Source organism: Macaca fascicularis, chromosome 7 (genome assembly GCF_037993035.2).
Source record: "Macaca fascicularis isolate 582-1 chromosome 7, T2T-MFA8v1.1".
NCBI classification, from domain to species: Eukaryota; Metazoa; Chordata; class Mammalia; order Primates; family Cercopithecidae; genus Macaca; species Macaca fascicularis.
The window spans coordinates 91,441,329-91,453,515 of NC_088381.1; the positions used below are offsets into that span (position 1 = coordinate 91,441,329).

At 44.6% G+C, this 12,187-nt stretch overlaps 1 long non-coding RNA gene across 1 annotated transcript; it reads left to right on the plus strand.

The window, feature by feature from the left end:
- Nucleotides 1–285: 285 nt before the first annotated feature.
- LOC123574499 (uncharacterized) lies at nucleotides 286–5,708 on the plus strand. Its single transcript, XR_010588373.2, has 5 exons — nucleotides 286–368; nucleotides 902–1,177; nucleotides 2,068–2,161; nucleotides 3,354–3,429; nucleotides 4,060–5,708. It is a non-coding gene; the product is annotated as an uncharacterized lncRNA (long non-coding RNA).
- The last annotated feature ends 6,479 nt before the right edge of the window (nucleotides 5,709–12,187 follow it).

The window sequence follows — 12,187 nt, forward strand, 5'->3', positions numbered from 1 at the left end:
ATGTTAACACAGATGATGGCATCAACCGTTAGAAAGCTAAGCTTTCTGGGCCAGTGGAATGGCTGAAGAACTGTGTCACAAGGAAGAGAATCTCTTCTGATGCCCCCGGAAGAGGCTTATTTCCCAGGAGTGTTAACATGAGTTCGTTTCCAAGGCCAAACATCCTTTCTTCACAGATCCTTTTGATCACCATGGAGACAATCTGCTGCTCTGTCCAATGGAGAGTTTGAGTGGCAGTCACCATGACAACCTGCGGGGGTAGAAGGACAGCTCAAAGCACCCCTCAGATGAGAGCCAGGACAGGGACCCGAAGACACTGTGGTTCTCACAAGTGCAGCTGATGAAGGGGGACTCCCTCTGTCTGAGCAGTGAGCTAGAGATGGGTGTGGGGGTGGGGGGCTGGGGCTGGTGAAGTCAAGATCTTGGACTGCTAAATGAAATTGGCTTTGTTCTTTTCTGACTTCATGTTTTGCTTGTCCCTGGCCAGGCCAGCTGGTAGGTGTCTGGAGACATGGTAAAATCAGAGCACAGCAAATCCATCTAGCCCTGGGTAGGGGGTGGGGCAGGGAGGAGGAAGGAGCATTCCCCTGAAAGATGACCCAAGTGCCTTTCACAGGAGTCAGCCCACCTCTCTCAGGATGGTGGAGGCAAGAGCTTGCTGACAAGTTGAAGCAGAAGCAAGCTGTGATCCCTGTGATGGCACGTCCTGGCTCATCTAATCAGTAGACTTTGGTGTGAGGCCAGAGGCCTGCTACACCCTCCCTTTCTGACCCTTGCATTTGCTGACTCCTACTGGAGCCTGCTTGACACGGATGGATCTGGGGACCTCTGTGTTCAGCCCATAGCTGGTTTCCTGCAGAGCTGGGTCAGAAGGCTTGACCATCTCCTTCCTTCCTCCTAGGCTCTCTCATCCATCTGCTGACCTGGGCTTCCTGACTCTCTGTCCAGTGCTCTTACTCCCACTATTCCATGGTTGCATTATTCAGAGAAGCAGCTTGTGCCTTCACTGTAATCTTCATCCAGGAGGACCAGGAAGGAGCAGAGCAGCACTGACATCGGCCCGTCCCTGGAGTGGGGCCAAGGGACTTATAAAAGGCACAGACATGACCTAAAGCCTGATCACCCTGCTGAGGGCCCTCCTTGTGAAGACCACATCTTAGGGGACAGCCAGCCATTTGTAAGTGCATCCCTCAGAGCCAAACTGATATCCAAATTTTGATAATAGACAAAAGTTATATGACTCCAATTCTAGAGGGTCAACTTCTTTGTGACTCAGTTTTCTCATGTGTAAAATGGGAGTACGCTTATAGGGGTGTTGAGAGAAGGAAATGAATTAACATCTGGGCCTGGTTTATGATTGATATTAGCTGTTATTACGATGTCTTAATACCAAGTCTTCCTACCAAGTATGGGGACACACACACCCTACTGATCAGTTATTCTCTGTGACACCCCAACCTCCACCCAGCAGGGGATTTGTTTGTTCCCATCAACTCCGAAGCTGAAGAGCAGCATCTGCTTTGCATTGTGTGCACCAACTGTCTAGGGAGTGAAGGTGTCTCATCACCCAGTCCCCAAAAGGAGCCTCTTACTGCTTGCCATAAGCCCTGTGTGTTGTCATGCAACCAAAGGGTCCGTTCTGTGTTCAGATGTCTGGTGTGGCCCCTGCCGGCTTTGTCTCCTTGCCCATCACCTCTCCTAACACAAGTACCTGCCTCCATTTCCTCTGGTGCTTGGCCATCCCTGTTAGTCTGCATCCACTGAATATTGTGCAGACAGCGGTTCTTCTGAACTGTTCACTAGGAGTTCCTTAAACAAAGCACCAAGAGTGTGCCTTCAGAAGCTCCTCCATCCTGGGTCAGCATCCTTCGGCTGCATCCCATCACTATATTCTTGTGATGTCTTTCTTCCCTCCCCATGTCAAAAATTACTCTCAGGAAAGATCTGCAAACTCATTCATTCTGATGGGTAAGTGATTATTAGGTCCTCGTCTTACTGAGGGTTAGAAGACTTCCAGGTAGCCCTCCTTAATGGTGTGGACTAATGGCCTCTTCATATATCCAACAGCGTTCCCTGAGGCTGTGCTGCCTTGGATGCTGCTGTGAGTATCACTATTGCCATTGTTACTGGTAACCATTTACAAGCATCTGCTATGCACCAGGTAAGATATTTGGCATCGTAGAGTGTAAGTGGTCAAAAGCACATGCTTTACTGATTCTGAACCTCATTTATTATGCCAAAAGTTCCAGAGGGAGCAAAGATTTAAATGCAATGGAGCTTGTGCCAAGACTTATGGACAAGGATACACTTTAGAGCCCCAATATAATGGCAAAAGATGGGAAACCACTGAATGCCCATTGACAGGGGTTGACTAAATAAGTTATAGCATATCCATTTATAGAATACTCTGCATTTGTTAAAAAGAATGAGGCTACATCTGTAGCCATTGATAATGAAACAATCTCCAAGATATAAGTAAAGTGAAAACAAAGCAAGGTGTAGAAGAATATCTAGCATATGCTACTGTGTGAAAGCAAACAGAAGAGTATATGTATAGACTAAATTTAGACTAATTTTAGAAAGAAAAAGGGAGTTGACAACAGTGATTGCTTTTGGGAGAAGTGTTGATGATCTGGGTAGTAGGGACACTTACTGTTTATCTTTCAAGGGAGTTAGGTTCTTTTTATTCTTTACCATATGCAGGTATTATTTTTGAATTTAAAAAGTTTAAAAAATAAATGCTGTGGAGTCAGACTTGGATGTAAGTCCAACTGCTTATCATTTCTAGCCATGTGGCCTTGACTAAGTTACTTACCCTCTTCTAGCCCTGGTCTTCTAGCTGCTGGATGAGGAGACTGTAGCTTGTGGTGAGGATTAAGTGAGATAGCACCTGTGAAGTTCTCAGCACAGTGCCTGGCCCAAAAGCAAACCATAAATTGTTAGATGCTTGCTCTGAGCTGTTTATGTCCCTCCAAAATTCATATATTGATGTCCTAATCCCCAGTGTGATGGTAGTTGGAAGTGGGGGGTCTTTGGAAGGTAAATAGGTTTAGATGAGTTTGTGAGGGTGGAGCGTGCATGATGGGTAACCCTTATAAGGGGATGAAGGGACCACAGCTCTCTTTACCTTGTGAAGACACAACAAGGAGGCAACTGTCTGTTCACCAGGAAGAGGGATCTCACCAAGAACCCAAGACTGCCAGCCTCTAAAAGTGTGAGAAATAAATGTTTGTTGTTTAAACCACCCAATTGTTATAATAGCCCAAACTGACTAAGACAGTGCTTTATGTAAGTATCTCTAATTAGCATTCTGGATGTAGTACTATTCAGTTAAGCTATGTTCTGTGCATTAGGTACCCAGCAAAATCTGGTGATGCACAAGCGATGGGAGAGTCAGACAGTGGACAACCAACTGCAACAATTCCAGGGGTAAAGTGCTATGGGACCACAGAGGAAAGTGGGTTTTGATTTGCTGGAGGGGTATGGATGGGTATAGGGTAGGGATCCAGGAAATGTTCACCAAAGAGGCAGCAGTGGAGATCTGGGTTTCACAGGATAAGAAGAAGCAGTTCTAGCAGATATACCATATGAGAAAAGGCACAGGGTGGGAGAGCTTGGGACTTAGAGCCCTATATCTCCGCTATGGGGCTGGAGAGCAGAATGTGAGGAGAGAGGGGCAGGGCCCTCAGGTGGAGACAATGGATATCAATTCCCCTGACAGCAGTGCCTGGTCCACTCCTTTCCTGTGGTCACCTCCTTGAGATCCTAACCAGTTTTGCGATGCTGCAGAACTGGGGCAAAATTATGGTAGCCTTTTTGCAAAAATGTCCTGGGGACTTCTATCCACAGCCCTCGTGTCATGTTAGCTGGGGAAGTAGCAGCAACATGTGTTCTTTAGGGCAGGAGTGATTCTATCCTATATGCTTCCAATACTGCAGTCAGTTACTTCGAGACACTACTCCCCCAAGAGTCATACAAAGGATTTGCATGCATGTTCTGTTTTCTCTATCAATTATATATCTCTCTATAAAATATAGATATGTTTTTCTGTCTAAGCAGGGAAGGATCGATGCAGGGAGCTGATTAAACTAGACATCTCTGGCAGGAAGAAGAACTGGAAGGACTCACAGGCTCCGGTGGCCACCCTACAACCAGAAGACAGACATCTAACAATGTATTGTCAGATGATGGATTAGCCAGGCCTGGGGAAGAGAGTTGAGTGTGCAGCCTCCTTCCCTGTCTCCTGGGTGACAAAGCCGCTGGATGACCCCGCCAACAATAACGAGATGAAAATGAAGAACACTGCAGTATAATGAGCATGATAAAAATAGAGATGTTGCTAAATAATGGGTCGGCCATGGCTGAGGAGCAGGAGAAAGAGCCAAGCCCAAAGGAATTAGATAAGGCCTTCCTGTGTGGTCTCCAAGCTTGACCCCCTGATGTGTTACTGTTGCTCAACCAGGCCATCGATGGTTTTGAGTCCCTCATGTGGCAAAGATGTCAGAGCGGGATTGGAGGGTGGGCCTAAGTGAAAATCCCCAGCAGGCTCTATCCTGGTCACTGTGGCTCTGACCTCCACCGGGGGAGGGACAAAGGTGTGGTCAGCACACATGCTGATGGTGGTTATGAATTACTGCCTTTAGTAGGAACCTCTTGCCTGCCAATGAGTATCAGCAAATAGTCTGAGTTAATGCACCGAAGTTTTTCAGAACATTGCACCTCTCATCTACATAGTGCAGAGTGGAAGAAGCTTGTTAATTATGCTTTTGTTTGTATTTTTGTTTAGTTGGTAGCTTGGAGTATCTGCCAGGAAAGGCAGGCGCCCCTCGGGAGGGAGGTACCCTGGTGCTACAGGGACGGCTGCCTGTGAAGCCTTCTGGCACCAACTCCCTCTGAGGTTTGTTTTTTAATTTTTAAATAATTAAATCAAGCCTATTTTTGAATAAGCAATACATACACAGAGTACAAAATTTAAAAGGAACAAAAAGGGTGCGGCAAACATAAATATCCCTTCCTCTTCTCCCCCTATTCCCAGCCACCCAGTTTCCTTCCCTCGAGGCAACCACTGTTACTAGTTTCTTCTGCATTTTTCCAGAGATATTCTAAGCATAAATAAGTGCATGTACCCCACCCTCCAAACATACGTACCAGTTGTTTTTTTTAAAAAACACAAATGCTAACGTACTGATTCAACCAGAGTCCTGACAGAAAACAGATGGCACACATAAAGTGAGTCATCTGAGTAGAGTTTAATAAATGGGCTTTTACCAACGTGTAGGAAAAGCCCAAAGCCAGCAACAGTTGAGTGAGAGGGCACGGTGACATAGTGTGAGCAACACAGCCAGCGGAGGAGCATTCCAGGGAGGTTCAGGGGCATAATCACCTGTCGTTCCTCTCCTCCCTCTGATCTTTTGCTGTAGCACCTCATGGGCTGAACTCAACCTGAGGCAGAGTACAAGAGTCTATTGATGCAGTTTAAAGAGGTCACTCTGGGGCAGGGAACAGGTGGGGAAGGGCCAAGAGTGGATAAGGAGGGCAAATGTGGGCACTCAGCTCATGCACTCAGCACCTCATCCTGTTCTTTGCTGTTTTCCACTTCACAGTCTATCTGTACATATAGCCTCATTCTTTCTGCTAGCTTATTCTATTGCATTTCTGTTGTGGAATACCATGCCACAAGCAAGGGACTGAATTGTGACTCCCACCCCAATTATATGTTGAAGTCCTAACACCCAAAGTAACTGTATGTAGAGGAGGAAGTCATTAAAGTTGAATGAGGTCATAAGGGTGATGCCTAGAATAAGGCTTATTAAGAGGAGACACAAGAGCTCTCTATCTGTCATGTGAGGACACAGCCAGAAGATGGCAGTCTGCAAGCCAGGAACTCATCAGAAACCCCAGCAGCAGGAACCTTGATCTTGAACTTTCCAGTCTCCAGAACTGGGAGAAAGAAATGTCTTCTGTTTAACACACCCAGGTCATGGTATTTTGTTATGCCAGCCTGAGCTAAGACACCATACACACACACACACACACACACACGTAATATATCACAAAAATAATAATATATACAACCATATATTCAACTAGTCCCTCACTGATGGTCTTTTAAGATAGTTTCCAATTTTCTGCTATTACAAACAATGCTGCAAGGCAAATCCTTTTACTGTTATTTCACTGGTAAGGATACGTACAGAACAAATCCTGTAGGAATTTATTTATAGGAAGGGATTGTTGTATCAAAGAATGTATGCTTTAAAAATTTTGATAGATTCAGCTGCAGCACGCTGCATAGAATTTGCACCAATTTGCATGCACATCAGCAATGTATAAGGTTCCCGTGCAGTTTTTAAACATCTGGGTTTCAAAGATGTGAATAAACTTATTACAGCATCTTTCCAGCAGTGCCTGTCACCTTACAAGACATAAACTTTTCTTGTTTTTGAAATTGTGAGAATACACATTCTCGTCTTGTTTTCTGTTGTGTCTTTCAGCTTTTTTCAGCAGGGATAAAATTCCTCCACTCCTGAATAAAATTATTATGGTTTTTCTTTGGGCACAGTTCTGAGTCATTTTAAGTCATAAATTAACAGCCTCAGTTTAGATGTTAAGTATCCAGTTTTTCTTTCTGGGCATGAACAAGCCAATTATATATGAAAACATACCTTAGAGACAGTTAGGAAACCCACATATGTACAAGTGCCAGGAGATGCCAAGAAATCATCATTAATCCCACAGCATTGCTGTGGCATGCACGAAAACATCCTTAGTCTCTGAAGAGGCAGTCTGAAGTATCCAGAAATGTGAAACACCACATCTTCAATCTACCCCAACATTTCAGCAAAAACAAGATGAAGCAAATATGCAAAACAGTAACAATCATTACATCTAGGTGATGGACACCTTTCTTTATGTTCAACAATTCTCATAATAAAAAACTTAGAAGAGATGTCTAGCCAAGATAATAATCAATGCCTCACACTTCATCCATAGGTAAGACTCCTCCCTCTCCTCTCCCTGCTGCTCCCCAGCCGGGGCCAGCAGTGAGAGAGTCTGTGATCTAGGAACGAGGTTGCAGTGACTTCTGCTCCTTCATTCAACTCCTCTCCTACCAGGGTTGAAGAGAGATAGTCAGAGGACAGGACGGTTCTCACTTGGCTTGCTTTTTGACCTGGCCGATGTCTAAAATAGACTCTTGTAACCCTTGGGTTCAGCAGAGCCCAACACGATCTGTGATGTGGGCAATGGATTCTGTTTGTCCAGCTGCCACCCCCTGACTCTGCCACCAGCCCTGATCTGGTGGCCCACAATACACCAACAAATTTTACTCTTCATGTGATCTTATTGGGAAGAACTTAAAAGAGCTCCAGCCTGGCTTTCCCTATGCTGAGTGGCAAATATTTGTTCTATGGAAAACCTTCAACCCTCCAACAAATCCTGGAAATGCAGGTCATCTGTCTTTTGGCCACAAGCAACTTCAGCTTTCTCAGGCCTGAGTTAGGCAGGACTCTAAGATCTCCCCTTCCCAGCTGCAGAGAACACACACCAAGCTCTCTCAGTGTGCCCCGGAAGTTCCCTCTCAATAGGTTTATGTTGGAAAGTAGCTTCTTATTCTCTTCCTGCAGGTGAGGGAGTGAGAAATTATCAGTGTTCCCCAAATAAATCTCATAAATTCTCCCAATATATCTCCTGCATAATACATTTTCCCCACCATGCTATTGAATATATCTTAGTATTATTAAACATTTACTTTCATTTCACACATTTAGAGTTTTATCAATATTTATACAGGATTTATTACATTTAATTCCATTTGTTTAAAATTATTCTAGAAGAATGTTGTTTTATCAGTTATCTATTGCTACAATGCCTTAAGATAACGTTTATTATCTCATACAATTTCTGAAGGTCAGGAATCCAGGACTGGCTCAGCTGGGTGGTTCTAGCTCAGGGTCTCCTGTGAAGTTGCAGTCAAGAAGATGGCCAGGGCTGCGGTCACCTGAAGACTTGATGGGTTGGAGGAGCTACTTCCAAGAGAGTCACTCACATGGCTGTGCCTCAGTTTCTCTCTGTCTGTTATCAAGAGCCCTCAGTTTCTCACCAAGTAGGCTTCTCCACAGGCTGCTCAAGACACAGCAACTTACTCTCTTCAAGAGAGCAAGAAAGAAGCCATGATGTCTTTTATGCCTCAGCCTTGGAAGTGACATGCCATCACACCTGCCATATGCTATTGGTTGCACAGATTAACCATGGTACAATGTGGGGAGAACAAGGGTGTGAATACCAAGAGACAGGTACCACTAACCGTCTTGGAGCTAGCCACCACACCTATTGATGTCATCCTGCATGTCCTCTCAGTTGTCAATATAAACTATGTTTAATGGACTCGTGCTCCACAGAGTTGTATTCCATGGGAGAGAATCCCTCTGTGGTCTTAAGTGTGGCACTTTGTACAGAGCTCCTGTGACATAAGTAACTCCATCTCCAAAAAAGACTCCACCTTACATTTCAAAAGGCACCTTGCCAAAAGAGAACAGATATTTTGCCTGATCAATAAGGACTACATCTAACCAGATAAGGACATAACTAAGCACACTCTTCCACTATCAGTTCTCACCAGAGGACTCTGGGGTGGCCATTAAAAGAGCAGGACCTCACCTGCTCAAAAAGGCCACCTTAGAGACACCGTCTTGCTGTCACTCGTGATATGCATCTGGCATCTGGCATCTGCCACCCAAAGCTCTGCCGCATCAAAGACTTTTCCTTGCAAGACCAACAGCTACTGCAGGCCAGACCAGAAGATTATTTTGTCTACTTTGGTCGCCCTGGACTGATTCATTAATGTTTTTTCTATCCCTTCTCTCTTGATGATAAACGTTACTTTGTTTGTTGTGGAATGTTTAATTTATAACATTTACATATTGATCAAATAGTATTATGTATGGTTTGCAATAATGACTGATTTGTGGAGTGACTTGGACCTATGTGCCCATGGCTCTGACAACTGAGTGAATGAGAAGTACTAAGGAGGATTGCCTTCTCGCTGAACTCCATGTAGCTCATGTGTTTTATGTTTGAGACAGCATCAGTAAAAGTCTGACATTGTGGAAAGACACAAATGTGCATAGACCTGGTTATCTCTAACCTTGGGCAGCTCATGGGACACTTGGTCACATGGCACAAGTACAGAGTGAAGTCTACCCCTGTGTCTCCCAGAGGTCATGGTGATAATAGTCCTATCACTCTTTTTGCCATGAGTCTGGACCAGAAGATGAATCTTATTGTTCTGTGTTCTTAATCCAGCCCCCACAGCTCCCGCCTGCCATAGTGCCCAGTGCTCTTTTGTGCCCTTACCATGGAATCACTCACAAAAGCAAGCCCTGTGGCCAGGCATGCCCGGACATGCACTGAATCCTAGCAGAGTTCAGGCTCAGGCAGGGGCGCTCCGAACTGTTCCCTCCCAACCTGTAGCACATGCATAAGGAGCCCTATTGTCTGCAGTGATCAGTGTGAAGAAATGCGGGCAAGTTGGGGATGGAGTGTACTCCGATTGGGGCAAAGGGTTTCCATCTTCTTGTCACAGGAGAAGTGGATCCTAACACAGGCAGCGTCCATGGAGGAGAAGAAAAGACACCAAAAGCAAAGGTACTGAGGAAAGAGAGAGACCCTCTCATATTGTTTTATACTCAGTACCTGTTTTAAGAAAAAACAAGGAAATAAAACCAAAGACAGGCAGCCTGGCGCCAGGCCCGAAACCAGGCCTGGGCCTGTCTGGCCTAAACCCAGTAGTTAAAAATCAGCTCATAACTTAGAAACCGTGGTTATTCGTAGATTCCAGACATTGTATAGAAGAACATTGTGAAACTCCCTGCACTGTTCTGTTTCTCTCTGACCACCAGTGCATGCAGCCCCTGTCACGTACCCCCTACTTGCTTAAATCAATCACGACCCTTCCATATGAAATCTTTAGCGTTGCGAGCCCTTAAAAGGGGCAGAAATTATGCACTGGGGGAGCTCAGATTTTAAGGCAGTAGCTTGCTGATCCTCCCAGCTGAATAAAGCCCTTCCTTCTACAACTTGGTGTCAGAGGTTTTGTCTGCAGCTCGTCCTGCTACAGTACAGAGCGTACACCTTACCCATGCAGAGGACCTTCCAGAATCCATGAGCATAACGGTCCTGCCTGAACTTAATTTCCCTCTACATTCTCTTTCCCCCTAGCTTCCATATCATGGAATTATATGGAATTCATATAACTTTATTGTGGAATATCATCTAGAATTTTAGTTCCTCCTCCACTCTTTGTTTGTTTGGTTTGTTTTGTTTTGTTTTTAAGAGACAGGGTTCCTCTCTGTCGCCCAGGCTCAAACGCAGAGCATGATCCCCGCCCGCTGGAGCTGTGAGCTCCTGGGTACAAGCCATCTCCCCACGGCAGCCTCCTGAGTAGCTGGGACTACAGGTGCACACCACTCCCCAAGCTGACCTCCATGCTTTTAACTTCTCAATAGTTATGATTTATCATCCATCGATATTAGATTTGCCAACATGTTTTATTGCCCTCTTGGCCCACTGCTCATTCCCCTTTATGATTCATCTCATTCCCCTTTATGATTCATATTCTTTCTTGCTGAAGTAATACTTTTGAAGTTCTTTCAAGTCATTCTTTCTCTTTGATGTTCTGTAATTGCACTATGATGTCTCCAGTAGAAGTATGGATTTGTCTTTAATTAAATTCATTGCTTGAGATTTGGTGTTTGTCTTTAATTACATTGCTTGAGATTTGGTATTTTCCTTCAATTCTGAACACTCTCAGCCATTATTCCTCAACAGAGCAGTGTCTGGGAGGTGGAGACAATACACCAATCGCTGCAGACAGGGCTCCATATGCATGTGCTGCAGGGTTGGGAGGGACTCTTAGGAGTACTCCTGTTTGAGCCTAAACTCTGCTAGGATTCAGTACATGTCTGGGCATGCCTGACCACCCGGGCCTGCTTTTATGAGGGATTCTATGGGAAGGTGTCTGGGAGGTGGGGACAGCATTGCATAGGATGGTCAAGAAAAGGTCTCTGAGGAGAAGATATGGGAGCCGAGACCTAAATGATCTGTAAGAGGAATGGTCCAGGTAGAAGGAAAAGCAAACACAAGGAGTTGTCAGGATTCAGGAATTGAAAGAAGGCCAGTGAGACTGAGCGTAGTGAATGAGAAGGAATGCGGCAGGAAAGTAGATTAGAGCAGAGACAGGGGAAGGGACCAGCCATGGTAGGCTTCCTGGGCCCTTCATAGGAGTTTGAGTTGAGAAATGAAGGCAGTTAGTGTGAGCTTTTGTGGTAGATACACCGCTACTGTCAGCAGGTTCCAGGATGGACACAGACCACAGTGAACAGGTAAACCAAGGAAGGATTTATTTTATTGTACTGGTTGGGTAATCAGTTCTGATTAGCATGAAGAACTAGAATTCATTCTGTATAAAGGATCAGTAAAAAGAATTTCCAAAATTCAGGTAATGTATTTGGATGTCTCTCAGTTCTTCTCTGTCCTACAATTACAGTCAATGGGAATTATAGCAACCCACCAAGCACAGGGAGAACCAGGGGCCTGAAGGGCTGGGTTACTCTACCAGGCAATCAGCCTGCATGAGACTAAATGCTGGTAGGAGATAAGGGAATTTTAGCATGGGTGGTGCAGGAGAGAGATGATGGATGATGAATGTCTTTTAAGGACTCTTGTTTCACTGAACCTCATTCTTGAATTATCCCAGGGGATTTCAACTGTGACTGATTGGACCTATATCTCCCTCTTAGGGAAGGAGTGAGGGTGTCTTGTCTGTACACAAAAACAAAACAAACCCAGAATTGCTCTAATATAGTATAAGAGTCAATATAATGGGAGAGAATGAGTGGATCTGAGTGGCATAAGGGGTTACACTGGATTCAAGTGTGTGTGTCTCATAATTCCCACCATATGCAAGGTCCATTTTCCTGACCATTTCACTAGTGCTGACTATTTAGACTGATTTTCATTTTTGCTATTGTAAATCATTTTATGTGTGAATATATTTATGCAAAAAGCTTTTTTGGTAGTTAGTATTATGCTCCTACTATATTTTCCAGAAAGTAGAAACACTGCATCAAAGAATATAAACATTTTAAAATCCCAATTGCTCTTAGCAATCATGCCTTCATGTGACTTC